We start from the raw sequence: 18,184 nt of genomic DNA, 5'->3' as shown, positions 1-18,184 counted from the left end.
TCGTCTCTCATGTGTCCCAGGAGAAGACCTGGAATATAATAGATGCTCAGTTAATATTGGTTGAAGTAAACTTATTTGAGCACAGTAGAATCCACTTGACAATCACTGATGACAGCATTGATGAAAGTAACTTTTTTTATGTATTCTGCCATTGAGGAGAGGAGTACATACATGTGGGTCGAGGTCATGCACACCAACTAGGAAGCTAACGCTTATTGTTCAGGAATGGGTTAATATCAGCCAGCACTAACATGGGAATAGGTGGGGTGAAACAGAAGAAGCTACTTTAAGAGGCAAGCCTTGGAAAATGAGAGAAGGCAAAACAAAGAGCCAAAGTTATCCCTGAAATTTCCAGGCTGAATGATGGTGAATGAAACTGGACCAGTCTTTAGTTATGTTAAAAGGACCTTCTTGATTTGTCTGCCTGAAGGGAGAGGGTACATGTGTAGGCTGCTGCAGGGGCAGTGGGAGTGGATAGAAGTCATGTCAAAAGGGGAAGGTGGAAGCAAAGCTTAGAAACCAGCTACAAAGAAACCAGGTAGCTTCAACACTAGTGGACAAAATGAAGGCCTCTTACTGAAACCAAGAGCCTTCTCCATCAGAGACAGTCAGGTTGAAGATGAACCTTATAGTGGCAGCAGGAGGGAAAGGAAGCTCGTCATCCTCCTGGGGGATGCTCCACTGGGCACCCCAACACAGCCATTAGTACATAGTGAAGTTGAGTCTAAGCCAGCCCAGGATGGAACCCACGATGGTCTCTCATCACACCCACGCTCCCAAGTCACAGCTTCACAAGCAACATCATTTCCAAGTTCAAAAATCCTATTATTGCTGTAACATCTATAAAATTCCAATATTAATTTCTCTTTGTTTCAATGCCAATTTTGTTTAAGACCAATTTAGTTGTATACTCATTATTATCACCTGTGTTCTGTTTCCAAGCCATGATCTCAGTCCACTCTAGTTAACAAGGAAATGATCCAAGTATCCTTATAATTTGAATTGAGCCAGTTTAACCTCCAAAATAATTTCCTGTATGGACAGAAATTTTCTTAACCAGAAACTAAACTGAATGAGCCAAGAACCTGCTATCTCCCATGGGCTTCTTCCAAATGGCAACTTTTGCCTTTTATACCATAGGACATTAACCTCTGCTAACAATCTCCTGTGGGCCCCTCTCTTACCTGTATCCTGATTGTGTCTTCTTCCCTCCTGGACTTATTAAATGAGTGCTCTCAGCTGGGGTTTTTCCTCAGGAAGCCTGTGCCAGAGCTGGCCTAGAGGTGAGGTTGGGCAGTCCCTAAATATGTGGAGTGACAGAAACACAGCCATAAGTACTTCCTGAAAATCATATTTATTCATTTATTCCTTTGTTCATTTTCTTCTTCATTCATACATGTATTCATTCTCTAATTATGCATTCCTCTTTTATAATTAATATTTCTTCGGTATTACTTAAGTCCCATCCATTGTATTCACAATGTTTGGTAGATCTGAAGGATAGTCAGGAGTGGAATAAGAGAAAAATATAAGGAATATGGGAATAAAGGAAACAGACCAAGTGGTACTCAAGCTGTGGTCTATCAAAGACAACATGCATTTTAAAATTTCAGATTCCTGGGTTCACTTCCCATCAACTGATTTGGAATACTAAGATGAAGACCCAGAAATATTTATTTTATATCCACAGCCAAATTTTCTTACACATGTTAACATGTGTGAACCCCTGAAGTATAGAAAGAAAGAGGATAAGGACAAATTTGGAAATCAAAGATGAGCTTAGAAATAATTTGTCAAATAATGCTGAATATTTAAAAATATGTATTTGTTTAAGTGCTTAAGCCTGAGAACAAACATGAAGATATTGCACTTTTGTAAAAATATAGACCAAGAATGGATCCTCTTATTTTATATATGACGTGAGGTGACTTGTTTAATGCCATAGAAGTTTGACTTCTCATAATTTTGTTTCCAAACAAGAGTAAGATAATTTTAGGGAATTTATTTTATATAGAGAAAAACTACCAAATACAAAAGAGTGTATTTAATTATGGGGGGGAACATCTGTCCATAAATAATATAAATGTGTACATTAACATCTTTTTTGGAATTTTTGCCTGGATTTCCAAGAATCTAGATTTTTTAAATTAAATTTAAATTAATTTAAATAATTTTTTATTTGAATATAGGTTTTATTTTTATTCTTTTTATAGTCACAGAAGTGGATATACCTCTGGAATTACTTTTTAAAAATTTATTTTATTTGAAGTTCAGGGGTACATGTGTTGAGGTGAACTTAGTTTAAGCTTGTTGATTTATTTAGAAACAAAACAAAACAAAAACACTGATTGAGCACTACTCTAGGTCCCAAAGATACAGTGGTGGTTGAATCATGGTCTCTGCCTTTGAAAAGCAGAAAAATGAATAGGCAAATAAAATACAATTGGTAAATAATATGATGGGATAACATGGGGACTCATAAGGAGATGGAGTTAGCCAGGGGAGCTTTCTTGGAGAAGGTGATAGCTAAGCCAGGGTTTGAGAAACTAGTCGATATTAACCAGGAACATTGAGTAAGTGTGTGTCCAATGTGGAGGAAAGTCAATGCGAGTGTGAAGTAGAATATCTCCACAATATTCCATCTTTGTTGTTCACTTCTGTCTATGCAGCTCACCTGCCCTTCCTTCGCCCACTTTGTAGACTGATCCAAAATCAAAACAAAAACAAAAGCAACAACTAAACAATCACAAAATATGAATTTGCTTAGGCCCCAAACACCCTTATTTTGAAAGCTGCCCTGATTTTAAAGCCTCTGTCCTCAGTTCTAGCTAATTCTCTGAGCCTTGCCTAGACTCTCAGTATCTGTGTGGGCCACCTGGGTGATTGCTATTTCTGGGTCCTCTCTGACACCTTGTCTATCTCTGTTTTCTGTTTTATTCTTGGGGCCTGCCTGCAGTCATGCTTCATTTTTACCTTCTGAATTCTGCTTTACCTTAGTGGTTTACATGTGACACCATTCAAAATCTGGCTCTTTCTGGGTTAGCAATGAACCGTAATTTTTTTTTTTTTTTCCTGAGGCACGCTGTTGGATGAGTTCACTCATATTTGTTCTACTTCAAGACAGTCTGTACCAGGCTTCATCTGATTACTTTATTCTACAACTGAGCCAAATACATAATTGAGTAGGTGTAACCACTGAGTTGCTAAGACTCCAGGGATTGACATTTCTTTGTTCGGGGAAATGAGAAAAAAAAATGCACTATTGAAACATAATGCATGGGATTAACAACACATAAAATGGTCCTTTAAATTTGCTTTCTCCTCTCAGAAATAAAATCAAACAAACACATAAAAATGGCTATCTCAGCTTCTTGAATGAGGTTAGATACTAAGAAGAAAAAAAAGGTAAGGATATGTTCATTTCTAATTAGAAGTGTCAATTTCAATCAATTGAACTATTAGAGACAATGTTCCTTCCTAGTCTTTTGCCTTTAACTCAAGCACTCCGCCGCTGCCTCAAAGTAAAAATCCTACTCTGCCAAAGTGAATATTTGTTTTGGAAGTCGAGGGCCAATATCCTCACTCTTCTTCTGGTAAGAGCTTTTTTCGATTCCCACTTTCTGACTCTGAGGCATGGATGAGCTTACCTTATTCTCATTTTTAGTGACTGGCTCATGAATGAATGCATGGCCCAATTTTGGGTAATGAGTGTCAGACCTAGGACTTGTATGTGAATTTTTAAGAACAAACCACTTCTTTGTTACAAACTTGGAGTTGGGGTCACGCGTGTTATTGGCGTTCATTTTACCTGAGAATAAACAGGGCCAACTAAGTGAAAAACATAGGAGAACTGAGAGACAAGGTGTCCTGAAAATTTCCTTGAGCCTGTGAAGCTAGCTATTCTTTGAAGGCAAAGCTTCACTAATTTTTAAGAGTGTAAAACACTGATTCTTGTTCATGTTTACGTTGTGGTTTTTGAGGCTGTTTGATTTAGATCTTTGGAAAATGAAACTAAAAGAGTTTTGCTTAATGTACTTGAGAAAATTTACTCAATCCTATTTTCTCCTGGTGTTTTCCCAACTCTTTTACGTTGATCTTAATCTGCAGTCCCATTTCCTTGTGTTGATGTATGTGGATTCTCTGTCAGGGCACCCTATGCAGTTTATTTCATAGGATAGCTACTTTTGCATAAGTGTGTCTTCCCCAGTGCATTCTTACAACTTGGAGGATAAGGGCAACGCACATTCATCTACCCATACACACAGTGAAACACATGTGTAGCTTAAATAAAATAGACACTCTCCAAGGATTTCTCCAACTATAATAATTGATTGGGCTTCAAAAACTCAAGGTTGAATTTCAGCTTCTAACTTGATGAGAATGGCTGTCTTAATTCTGTCATTTTTTGTTAATTTTACTTCCAAAATGTCAAGGCTGTGATTTGAGGCTTTTTCTCTAAGCTTCTATGGTGGAGATGAATTTATTAAAGTGCAGCCATAATGTCATTTTGAGCAACACTAAAACTGAGTCATCAGAATTAGGAAGTATCAGAAGTCAAGATCAATTTTAAAGAACAGGAGCATAAAATTCGAACTCAATCTGTGTTAGCATTAAGAGACTTAGAAGCTCATTCAGACTGATAACTAACGAATAATATAGCTTTCATTTGTTGGAAACTTTATGTGAGCCAGCCACTTATACAAGTTATTTATAATCCCCACAGTAATACTGCAAGGTAGTTATTATCAACTCTATTTTGCAGTTGAGGAAATTGAGGCTAAGAAATATGCCATTTAACTTTTGCTGCATAACAAACTACCCCAAAATTTAATGGTTTAAAACAATATGCATCTGTTGTGTCTCAGCATTTTGAGGTCCCAGTGAGTAGCTGTTCTGGTCTGGATTAGTTCAGGTGATATCTGCAGTCGGCTAACATCTGGTGCTAGATGATCTACAATGACTTTACCCACTTAGTAAATCTAGTCGATGGTAGGTTTTGTTCATGTACCCTCAACTCTCCTCCATGAGACTGGTCTGAAAAACTGGCTTGAGCTCAGTCATGTCATGGACAGCAAGAGAGGAAAAGCCCCAATGATTGAGCATTTTTTCAAATATTTGCTTAGGTTAAATTTTCTAATTTAACAATTTTCCATTTTAAAATTTCTGACTCCTAATTGACCAAACAAGTCAGATGACCATTCCCACATTTGAGAAGTAGAGAAATAGAGCCATGTCAAGAGAGGAGGAATGGTGCAGTTGCATTTCAACGGGGTGTGCATAGGATGACCAGAAGAATTATCGTGATTAATTTTGAAAAAAAAAAAAATGAAGTCTACCAAAAAAAAGAGAAGTAACTCAACTAATATGATACAGAGCTCATACTAAAGCACAAAAGAGCTTGACTTAAAAACATGATATTTAGTATTCTATATTTTATGGGACTGACTCACACGCACGAAAAAACAAACAAATAAAAAGAAACACAAAGAAACAAAAGGAAACCAAAAAAGCACCTAGCTAAGGGCAAGTGGTAATTCATCCTACAGAGTGCATTTTTTAATATTTTCTGTTCCCAGCAGGGCTTCTTCTTTCACCACACCAGTGTTTGTGTCTCCCTGGATCAAATGAGAATGTCTATGTCTAGATCACTTATTGGAGAAATCGTCTTTAATGAGTATCTCATCTGTAGTGGTATTCAGTAGCAAAAGTCACATGTAAGAATGGTCCAAACTCAAGTTTAAGACAATAGGGAGATATAGCATCTGTGGCAATATGAAGCATCTGCCCCATCTAAAAATATCCAAATTAGGGGAAAAAAAAAAAAAAAAAAAAAAAAAAAAAGCACAACACTCTATTGCCCAAAGCAAATCTGTCTCAGAAATGGCTGACAACTACCTGTTTGTGGTCCCTACCATATAAACACCTACCTACCCATACCTGGAATTAGCAACATTCCAACAAAAACTGGACCCCCAGAGTCCTGCCCTTCTACAACTGAGACATGGAGAAGCGGGAACCTTTTCAAAAGAAACCCCAATGGACTTTTTGGTAATGGTGAGACAACTAGCATATCTGCATCTTCACAGGGTCCTGTCATTTGATGCATCCAGCAGGGGGATTGTCTGTTCAGGAAGTCGCATAGACACTGAGACTGAGTGAGACATCATTCTCCACCTGCAGATGTGGGTTCAGGTGTCATGAAAACTGCCAGGTAGAGGAAATATACCCCTCGATTCACACACACAAAAGGCCTGGAAGTTCAGTTTGTCAGCCGTCAAAGGGCAATGGAAAACTGTGTGCTTTTTCTCTAAAACTGTGAGAAAACCAAGAATTTAATACCTCCGTTCCAACTTCAAACCAATCAAACATTGGCAGTTTGGGATTGTTTTATTTTGAGGCTTTAGCTTATCTCCGTGGGATAAAAGCCTTTCCAAACTGGCTTTAACTAAAAATGTCATCAATCCCAGCTGCTCACTGGTTAGCAGAAACAGTGGTAACAGAAGGTCCCTTTTGATAGTCCCCTTCCATAATATCATTATCCAAATTTGCATGGCAAAGATGTGGGAGCTATTTATATGTTGATTATTACAGTGCTGCAGTTTATATTTTTCCCAGCACAGTTGAAAATTATATTTAGAAAGGCTGACATCATCTTTAAATATATGTTATAGCTCTCATTTGATGGAGATGAGATGTTGAAATACATGCCACCTACTCAACGTCTCAGAAAAATGGCATAGATATTTCACACATGGTTATATATAAACGTGTACACTGGCATGGAACTGAACTGGCAGCTCTAAGACTTTGAAGGAGTTTTGTGGGCTCTGGTTTTTGCCTTCTCAGTTTGCTCTTTATTTAAAAAGGAGGATGGGCACTGTGATTTGGTTGTAAGAACAGGGCTTTGTAGCCAGAAAGTAGGGGTTCTGAATTCTAGCTCTGCTAGAGTAGTAGAATAGTAGCTGTGTGATCATGAAAAAGATACTTCTCCACCATAAACATCCATGTTTCTCAAGTATAAGATGTCACTATGAGGGCTCACTTGAGAGATATTAGAAGTAAATTGTGCAGCACAGTTAATAGTTAATGAAAAAGAATGATTAGCATTATGAAACATGTTCCCAACAATGGAATGCATGCTTTACATAAATTGTGATGGTTAATTTTGTGTGTCAACTTGATTGGACCATGGGGTGTAAAGATATTTGATCATACAGTATTCTTGGGTGGCTTTGGATGAGATTAATATCAAAATCAGTAGAATGAGGAAAGAAGATTGCCCTCCCTAATGTAGGTAGGCCTCACCCAGTCAATTGAAGGTCTAAATTGAACAAAGTAGTTGACCCTCTCCTGAGTAAGTTAATTCTTCCTTCTTGGCTGTCTTCGAAATAGGAACATCTGCATTTTTTTCTTGTCTTTGGACTGAATGTTTGCTCTTCCTGGGTTTCATCAGCTTTTGGATAGGAATCATACCATCAGTTCTTCTAGTTCTCAGGACTTCAGGTTACACCTGGGACTAAATCATGGACTCTCCCAGGTCTCCACTTGCAGACTCACCCTGCAGATCTTGAGACTTGCCAGTCTTTATAATCATGTGAGCCAATTCTTTATAATAAATCTTTCTCTCTCTCTCTCCCCCCCACATATATCTAGATAGATAGATAGATAGATAGATAGATAGATAGATAGATAGATAGACAGACAAAGATACATAGATTAGATAGATAGAGATGTGTCTGTGTGTGTATATATATGTACATGTAGGTATAAATATACAGTATATATATCATATGTTTCTTATTTGTTCTGTTTCTTTGGAGAACTCTAATACACAGATTATTCACTTACATATTTTGTTTCCTAGGATAACTTATTAAGATAGAAGATATTGCTCTAAGTTTCCCTATCCTTATCCTATTTAACAGATGAGGAAATTGAGGCCTCCAGAAGCAAAATAATGTGTTCTAAGGACATAGAGGCATGACATGGTGGAGGCAGAATTTGAATTGTGGAAACCCGATGTTATATTTTACCCATTTAACTACTTCCTTAACTTGTCTAGAGGTTACAGGTTAGACAAAGTTAGCTGCTGTCTCAACCCTGAGAAGATTCTGGAGGACCAAACTCATAGTGAATCACAACCAAGGGCACTGTCAGATACCAGCCCACCTCAGGACAATGTGGAAGGAGCATCTGACTATAGTGTGGTGGGGTGCAGAGCAAGCTATGAAACCTCCAGGCAGAACTCCGTGGAGTGTAGTTGGAACTGGGTAATATTTTGATTTCTCTGGACCGTCAATCTCCTCCCATTTATCTTGAACCTGGAATCTGACTGCTGACTCAGGTTAGATTTGTGTTTGCAATTCTGTGGCACATCTGAGAGACCATGGCCCAGCAGGGATATTCACAACTCAAATTTAATCAAACATGTTTTAATTCTATAAGAAAGCAAATTTAAAATAGCATTTTCTCTCTTAACTTTTAAGTGTCAGAGTCCACAATTTCACCAACAGGGCTTCATAGTTTAGAGTGATTAAAAATTAAATTTTGGTATGTATGCTAGTTTTCATTATTCAGTGAGAATATCGAGATATTAAAAGATAAATGTACCTTTGAAGGATTATAGTACCACTGTTTTAAATAACATGAGGGCCCCAAATGACACTTAGGTGTTGTATTTTGCCAAACTTGACTATTATAAAAAATTCTTTAAAAATCATTTACCCCACAAATGGAAACAAAAATACAGCTGCAAGTGCTAAGAGTAGTGAGATGACATTTTATTTTTTATAAATTAGTTGGCAAAAAATCAAGTTTCATAAGCACATATGCCTGTCCTGAGCTTTTAAGGAGTCAGTTTTATGTTTCATGCCATTCTCTCTTCTTGCCTAGTTAGCAATTTTCAGTTTGAGCCAAGATCAGTTTTTATATGAAGCTCAGAGGTAAAACATTTTATATAACATTTGCATAGACATAACTGTTTCCACACATTTCTTCCCCACTACCCCCCATGGACTGCATATCATTGTCAAAATGATCGGTTTGAAACCTCACTCTCAATGTGTCATGTCCTGATTCAAGGAAAAGCCTCTATTTCATTAAAACAAAATGTTTCATGCTGGCATCCATGGCCCTCTATAATCTGACCCCACTTTCTTTTGTAGTTATAATGAGAATAATTTCCTTTTTTAAAATAAGAGGTTTTTTTGGTAATCTTTTTTCCTCTTTTTGACTCCTATGAAACCTCAAGGAGAGGTTTGAAGTGGACCATAAATAATAATTGCCTTGGCCTCTGTAGTTCAGAAACAATTGAGAATTAAGATATAAGAGCCATGAAGATTCAGATAAAGACTCAACTTCATTATTATTAAGGTCAATATGAGAACAACATGGCTTGCAATGTCTGTCATGTAGGCCCTTCAAAGATCCTCTCTCCTTTACTCTAATTTGTCCCCACAAAAGGTGGAGAATCCCTTGTGGGGCAGTTCTTATTCCTGGTTAGCTCACCACACCAGCAAGAACATGCAAGAATTTACACTCTCAGCAAGAAGCTGACTTAAAAGACTGGGAGAATAGGCTGATTCTGATACACGTCCTTCCTCTCCAGTGCAAGAAATCCAGATCAAGCCAGCATAAGTAGAAAGATGATGCGTATATTCCTCATTAGGGCTCTGTATTAATTTTCCATTGCTGCGTTACAAATTACCACAAATTTAGGAATATTAAAACCCTTATCAGCTGGCACTTCTATAAGTCAGAAGACTAGAAAGAGCACAGTAAAATTTGCTACTCATAGTAACAGGCTAGAGTCAAGACTTGTTGCTCATCTGGCACCTTTGTCCCCCTTGTTCCCTTTCTTTTTTTCTTTTCTTTTTTTTTTTTGAGATGGAGTTTCACTCTTGTTGCCCAGGCATGCAGTGGCATGATCTCGGCTCACTGCAACCTCTGCCTCCCAGGTTCAAGCAATTCTTCTGCCTCAGCCTCCTGAGTAGCTGGGATTACAGGCAACTGCCACCATGCCCAGCTAATTTTTTTGTATTTTTAGTAGGAATGGGGTTTCACCATGTTGGCCAGGCTGGTCTCGAACTCCTGACCTCAGGTGATCCACCCACCTCGGCCTCCCAAAGTGCTGGGATTACAGGCGTGAGCCACCGGGCCTGCTCCCCTTGTTCGCTTGCAAGCTTATTGTTGGTGTTGGAAGAATTTAGTTGCTGTAGTTGTAGGACTGAGATCACTGATTTCTTGTTGGCTGCTACACGGGGGCTACTCTCAGTTACAGGAGGCTACGCTTACTCCTTGTCCCATGACCTCTCTTACTTTCAAGTTAGCAACAATACATCAAATGTGTCTTGTGCTTCAAATCTCTAATTTCTGTCTCTGACCTCTACACCCAGATTTTTTTTTTTTAGCTGGCCTTTTACACAAGAACAGTTTTAAATTTATAGTATCATTGTGCATACAGAATGAAGAGTTCCCTTATCACATAACCTAGTTCCCTATTATTGATATCTTTCATTAGTATGGTATATTTGTTACAAATAAAGAACCAATGCTGACATATTGTTATTAACTAAACTCCCTATTTAACCAGAATTCTTTTTTTTTCTTATGTATTTTTTTCTGTTACAGAATTCATCCATTATGCCACACTGTATTTAGTAAGCATAGATTTTAGTCTCCTCTTAGTCATTACAATTTCTTAGATTTGCCTACTTTTGATGACCTTGACAGTTTTGAGAACTACTAATTGGGTATTTTGTAGAATGTCCCACAACTGAGACTTGTCTAATGTTTTTATCATGATGAGACTGATGCAATGTGTTTATAGATGGAAGACTACAGGTAAGGAGCAATCCGTAACACATTTTATCAACTATACATACTAGCAATATGACTCATTACCACTGATATTAAACTTGGCCATTTGGCTTGAGGTAGTGTAAGTTACAAAATATGGTCCACACGTAGAGGTGGAAAGTTAGACTTTACCTCTTTCATGGTAGAGTATGTACATAAGCTATTGAAATTCTTATGCATGGAATATTTGTCTCTTCTCTCTCATTTATTTATTCAGGCATTCATTTATATTTTAGGGACTCATTGATATTTTGTTAACACTTTGCGTTATGATCCAATGTTTATTTATCTATTTCATATATCAAATTGTTTCAGCTTTAGCCACTGGGAGCTCCTTCAGTTGGTCACTGTGTCTGTGTGTGTATATATTTGTATATGTAGGTATAAATGTACAGCATATATATCATATGTTTCTTAATTGTTCTGTTTCTTTGGAGAACCCCCATCATCCTTTTTTTTTTTTTTAGCATTTCCTTACTTTCTGACACTACAAGTTGCTCCAGGCTCACTGTTTATTTCCTACCCATGTTAGCACTAGCTAGGACTTCCAGTATATTGTTAAATAGGGGTGGTAAAAAAGGACATCCTTGCCTGGTTCCTGATACTAAGGGAAAGCATTTAGTTTATCGTCATTAAGTATGATATCACCTTTCATAGATATTCTTTATCAAGTTGAGGATGTTTATCTCTGTTATGAGCTAAACTTTGTCCCTGCTAAACAAATCTACACGTTGAAGCCCTGACCTTCAGTACCTCAGAATGTGACTGTATTTGGAAGTTGAGCCTTTATAGAGGTAATTATGTTAAAATGAGTTCATTCAAATGATTTGTAACCCTATCTCACTAGTATACTTACAAAAAGAAAATTCGGTAACACAGGAGACACCAAAGGTGCACATGCACAGAGAAAAGACCATATGAGGATACAGTGAAAAAGTGACCATTTGCAAACTAAGGAGAGAGGCTTTAGAAGAACCAATTCTGGCCGGGCACGGTGGCTCACGCTTGTAATCCCAGTGCTTTGGGAGACTGAGGCGGGTGGATCACGAGGTCAGGAGATCAAGACCATCCTGGCTAACACAGTGAAACCCTGTCTCTACTAAAAATACAAAAAATTAGCCGGGCGTGGTGGCGGGCACCTGTGGTCCCAGCTCTCGGGAGGCTGAGGCAGGAGGATGGCATGAACCCAGGAGGCTGAGCTTGCAGTGAGAGGAGACAGACCACTGCACTCCAACCTGGGTGACAGAATGAGACTCCCTCTCAAAAAAAAAAAAAAAAAAAAAAAAAAAAAAAGCGATTCTTCTGACACCTTGATTTTGGACTTCCAACTTCCAATAGAAATGAAGAACATAGTATTAAACACTGGAGAAAAGGTGGCATTTATTATAAAGTAGCAGATAACTGGGGTGAATTGTGTTCTAGTATTTTTTCAGAAGGGTAGAACTCGCGAGTGATGATCCTGGATATTTAACTGAAACTGTTTCAAAGCAAAGTGTTGAAAATGCAGCCTGTTATCTCCTTGCCTCTTCTCATAAAGTGCAAAAGGGTAGACAGAAATGGAAGAAGTCATTGTTTAGCAAAAAGGAACTAGAACTTGAAGATTTGGAAATTTTTCAGCGTATCCATATTTCAAAAGACAAGAAAGTATTTTCTGGAGAGCACATGAGGAGTGTATCCAGAAAATCATGTGATGATATATCAAGGGTGTGATTTATGTATCTAATCAGCCATCGCAACAGAAGCCAAGAATAGTGATTTTAGTGTTACCATCAGAAACACTTCCAGCTTGGACTAACAGGATCAGGGATGGACAAAAGTGAAGAATGGCTTTCAGACTCTGGGATTTTACATTATAGAAAAATAGAGTTAATTGGTTTTGAATATGTGTTATCCTTCAAGAAAGTGGAAGAACGGCCATGAGCATAATTCTCACATTGGCAAGGTTGATACTCTCACTACAGGTCTGATAGTTGAGGCTGTCTCCTCCTCAGTTTCAGAGGGTGAGGCTACCTTTTGGATGTTCTTAGAAAAGTGGGCCAGGCTGCTGCTACAACAGGGTCTCAGTAGTAGGGCAGCCACCCAGGGCCTTAAGGATTAGGCTCCTGCCTTGGGCCTCAAGGGCAGCACTGCTGCCTCAGTGTACCTGGAAGGAGAGATTTTAGGCCTCCAGAAATAATACTCTGACTCAGTGTTTGTGCCCTGGATCCAGTGGAGTATTGTTCCTGGAGCTGTAAAACCTGAAAATCTGAAATTTGCTCTGCTAGGTTTTGGGATTGCTTGTGACCCATTACTGCCGCCTTCTTTTTGATTTCTACCTTGTATTAGTTTGTTTTCACGCTGCTGATAAAGACATGCCCAAGACTGGGTAATTTATAAAGAAAAAGAGGTTTAATGGACTCACAGTTCCATGTGGCTGGAGAGGTCTCACAATCATGGTGGAAGGTGAAAGGTACATCTTACATGGTGGCAGACAAAAGCAAATGAGAGCCAAGGAAAAGAGGAAACCCTTTATAAAACCATCAGCTCTTGTGAGACTCATTCACTACCATGAGAACAGTATGGGGAAACCGCCACCATGATTCAATTATCTCCCACAGGGCCCCTCCCACAGCACATAGGAATTATGGGATTTACAATTCAAGATGAGATTTTGGTGGGGTCACAGTTACACCATATTATCCCTTTTGGGAAGGGGCATGTCTATGCTATACCTGTCTCACCATTGTATTTTGGGAGCACATAACTTACCTTGTTTCACAGCTAGAGAGAAATTTTTTCTCATATTAAGTTATACCTCAAATCTCACCCACACTTGAGTTAGATGGTATTTAGACAAAATTTTGAATTTAGAGTTAGTGATGAAATGGATTAATACTTTTAGACTGTCAGGTTATATTGAATGTTTGTTTTGTTTTGTTTTGTTTTGTTTTGTTTACATCAGAAGGACATGAATTTGGAGGGTACAGAATGTTATAGACTAAACCATGCTCCCTAAAATTGTTATGTTGAAGTCCCAATCCCCAGTTCTCGCAATGTAATCATATTTGGTGACAAATCATTTAAAGAGGTGATTAAGTTAAAGGTCTGTTAGTGTGGGGCCCTAATCCAATATAACTGGTGTCATTTTAAGAAGAGAAAGAGCCACCATAGAAGTGCACGCATGAAGAAAAGGTCATGTGAAAACACAGCACAAGGAAGTCGCCATCTGCAAGCCAAGCAGAGAGACCTCGAAAGAAGCAAATCTGCTAACATCTTGATCTTAGACTTCTGACCTCCAGAATTCTGAGAAAATAGATCTCTGTTATTTAAGTCATTCAGTCTGTGGTAATTTGTTATGGTAGCTCTTTCTAACTAATATTATCAATTTTGCAGGCTGGGCCACCTTCTCATCTTCAGCAGACCTATTTGCTACCCAGAGTCTTAGGGGTGAGGTTGCCACTTAGGGTCTCAGAGTATATTGGTGTAATTCTTTTTTATCTTTCTTAAAGGCATTAAAGCACTCACCAATGAACCTATATGAATAATACTTTCTGTTTTGCAAAACTATTATTAATTCAGTGTATTAAAGGTAGATAATAGGCCAATATAGATGATCTGTTTCTCTTTGTGTGAGTTTTGGTTCATTGTGCTTTTTAAAAATAATTTATCCATTTTGCTGAGGTTATCAAATCATAGGTATATATTTGTTTTATTAAATTTTATTTTTAATTATACTGTTTTTGTTTTAAATTGTTTTTCCTTTTTGTAGTTTCCTATGATGTAAACTTAGATTAGTTATGTTAGATCTTTATTCATTTCTAATATATACAGATAATTCTGTAAACTTCCTTCAAACCACTGTTTTCACTGGTTGCTACAAATGTTGATAAATTGTTTTTAAATTTCCATTTAGTTAAAAATATGTTTTTATTTCACTTGAGACTTCTTTGATTCATGCTGTTGAGAGCAACTTTTTAAATGTGCAAATATTTAAGTATGTTTTAGTTATCTTTTTGTTACTATTTTTCTGTACAATTACTTGAGGTCTGAGAACATACTCATTTTTTGTATGTCTTTGAATATATTTTGATTTTTTTTTTAGCTAGAGTGTAGTTTAACTTGGTAAATGTTTCCTGTGAGCTTGAAAAGAATGTGTCTTCTGTTGCTGATAGAGTATTCTATAAATGTCAACTAAATCAAGTAAATGGAGAGTATTATTGATGTTCAACAATATTCATAGTGAATTTTTGCCTATTTGCTCTAAAAATTATTGATAGGAGGGTGTTGAAGTATGCAACTATACTAGCAGATTTGTCTGTATTTTCTTTCAGTTGTATTCAATTTTGCTTGATATATTTCGATGTTTGATTTTTAATTTGATTGTCAGTTTTGTTATTTATTTTTGGAGAATTTACTTCTTTATCATATAGTGCCTATTTTATTCCTGAAAGTACTCTTGATCCACTTTGTCTGAAATTGGCATATTTACTGCAACTTTCTTTATTGTTGACATGCTATATTTTTGTATATTTTTCTTCTCTTTACTTTTGAACTGTCTTACAGTTTTTTAAATAGACAATATATAGTTAATTGATTATTTGTTTGGTTTTATTTGCTCTGACAAAATCTGTCTTTTAATTAGTGTATTCAGATCAATCATATTTAAAATGATTATTGATATATTAGGATTAATATCAACCATGTTTGTAAATGTTTTATATTCATTGCTAATGACTTCTTTTTTTGCCTCTTCAGTTTTTAGTTCAGCATTTTATATGATTTCACACTTTTGGCATATAATTTATACTTCTTTAAAAATAGTTTTTGGTTGCTGTCCTAGAGTTTACTCTCTCTCTCTCTCTCTCTCTCTCTCTATATATATATATATATATATATATATATATAATTTTTTTTCTCTCTCTGTCACCCAGGCTGGAGTACAGTGGCATCATCTCAGCTTACTGCAACCTCTGCCTCCCAGGTTTAAGAGATTTTCCTGCCTCAGTCTACTGAATAGTTGGGATTACCGGCATTTGCCACCATGCCTTGCTAATTTTGGTATCTTTAGTAGAGATGGGGTTTCACCATGTTGGCTAGGCTGGTCTCGAATTCCTGGCCTCAGGTGATCAGCTTGCCTATGCCTCCCAAAGTGCTGGGATTACAGGCATGAGCCACTGCACCCAACAATAAACATTTTTTTAATAATACAAGTCTAAATTCAAACAACACTTGCTGCCCTGGAGTTTACAATAAATATTTTTAATAATATAATTTTTAATAATATTTTTAATAATTAAAATATTTTTAATAATATAAATCTAAATTCAAACAACACTATTTTGCCTCATGTGTAGTACAAGTACCACATAACAAAGTATTCCCAATTACTACTTCTCATCTCCATGGTATTGCTGCCATTAATTTCATTTTCTAATATGCCATGATCAGCTAATACATTGGTAGTATCATTACCTTACATAAGTTTCTTTAGATTAATTTAATTTAATTTATTTATTTTTTTTTTTATATGGAGTTTTGCTCTTGTTGCTCGTGCTGGAGCCCAGTGTCACGATCTCAGCCCACTGCAACCTCGCGCTCCCAGGTTCAAGTGATTCTCCTACCTCAGCCTCCCAAGTAGCTGGGATTACAGGTGCCCACCACCACACCCAGATACTTTTTTTTCTTATTTTTAGTAGAGACGGTGTTTCATCATGTTGCCCAGGCTGGTCTCGAATTCCTGACCTCAGGTGATCTGCCCGCCTCAGCCTCCCAAAGTGCTAGGATTACAAGCATGAGCCACCAAGCCCAGCCACTTTAGATTAATTTTAAAAATAAAAATAAAACATTTTATTTTACCATCAGTTATTCCTTTTTCAGTGATCTCCTTTTCTTTATACAGATTCAAGTTTCTGAGCTCTATATTTTTTCTTCTTCCTAAATATGATTTTTTTTATTATTTCTTATAGGATAGATCTGCTGGTGAAGAATACTCTCAGTTATTTGTTTGAAAAGTTTTTATTTTTTCTTTACTTTGAAGGGTAAATTTACTTGATATAGAATTCTGTGTTGGAGTTTCAATTTTTTAAAACTCCTTCAACATTTCACTCCATTCTTTTTTTGCTTGCATGGTTTCTAATGAGAAATTTACTGTACTTCTTTTTTTTTTCTTTTCTTTTCTTTTCTTTTTTTTTTTTTGAGATGGAGTCTTGCTTTGTCACCCAGGCTGGAGTGCAGAGGCGTGATCTTGGCTCATTGAAACCACCGCCTCCCAGGTTCAAGTGATTCTCCTGCCTCAGCTTCCTGAGTGGCTAGGACTACAGACATGCGCCACTATGACTGGCTAATTTTATGTATTTTTGTAGAGATGGCGTTTCACCATATTGGCCAAGCTGGTCTTGAACTCCTGACCTCAAGCAATCCTCCCACCTCACCCTTCCAAACTTCTGGGATTACAGGTGTGAGCCACTACACCCAGCCATTTATTGTACTTCTTATCCCTGTTTATCTATAGGTAAGATTCACTTCCTCCCTCTGGCATCTTTCAATATTTTCTCTTTGTCTTTGTCTTCCTACTGTTTGAATATGATATACCTAAATGTAGTTGTTGTTTCTGTTAATTCTGCTTAAAGTTGTCTGAGGTTCCTGGATTTTTGGTTTGGTGTCTGTTATTAATTTGAAAATGTCAGGGCTTTAATATTTTAAACATTTATTCTGTTCCATTCTTTCCATTTTCTCCTTCTGATATCCCAATTACACATGCACTGTATCTTTTGAGACCATAACTCTCGTTCTTGGCTCTTCTGTGTTTGCTTATGTGGGAAAGAGAGTTTCTAGGATGCCAGATGAGTTGGTTTCCCCTGTGTGAGACACCCATGGGGAGCCATGGGAGGTCTCTGAGGAGACAAGTCTCCTTATTGCCTTCATGTCTTTATGCCCTGAGAGCATAACCGCTCCGCCGCATTCCGCAGGTTGCTCTGGGAGATAACACTCCCCTGAAGCAGTGGAGTATAATCAAACATCTTGGCTCCTCCTGAAACCCACTCCCACCCACTTCAGTCCCAATCAGTTAAAGATCTTAAGTAGTTTAGACACACGCCTTTGCTCAAGGAAATTCACAGAAACCGTCACTGCTATACATATTATGAATGACTCACGAGTTCTCCTTCACTGATTAATCCTTTTCCTCATCCCTTCCTACCACTCCCATCTGCCCTAAGAACAAAGAGCTTGTAAATCAATAAATTAGGTGGAGCTAAAGAGCTCTGGGCCGTGAGCAAGCCTCGATGCTCTGGTCCCTTGGACCTGCCTTTTAAACTCCTATTCTGTCTCTTTCTAACTCCTTTGTCTC

Source organism: Papio anubis, chromosome 3 (assembly GCF_008728515.1).
Source record: "Papio anubis isolate 15944 chromosome 3, Panubis1.0, whole genome shotgun sequence".
In the NCBI taxonomy this organism is placed as follows: domain Eukaryota; kingdom Metazoa; phylum Chordata; class Mammalia; order Primates; family Cercopithecidae; genus Papio; species Papio anubis.
Note: the sequence above shows the minus strand (reverse complement) of the source record.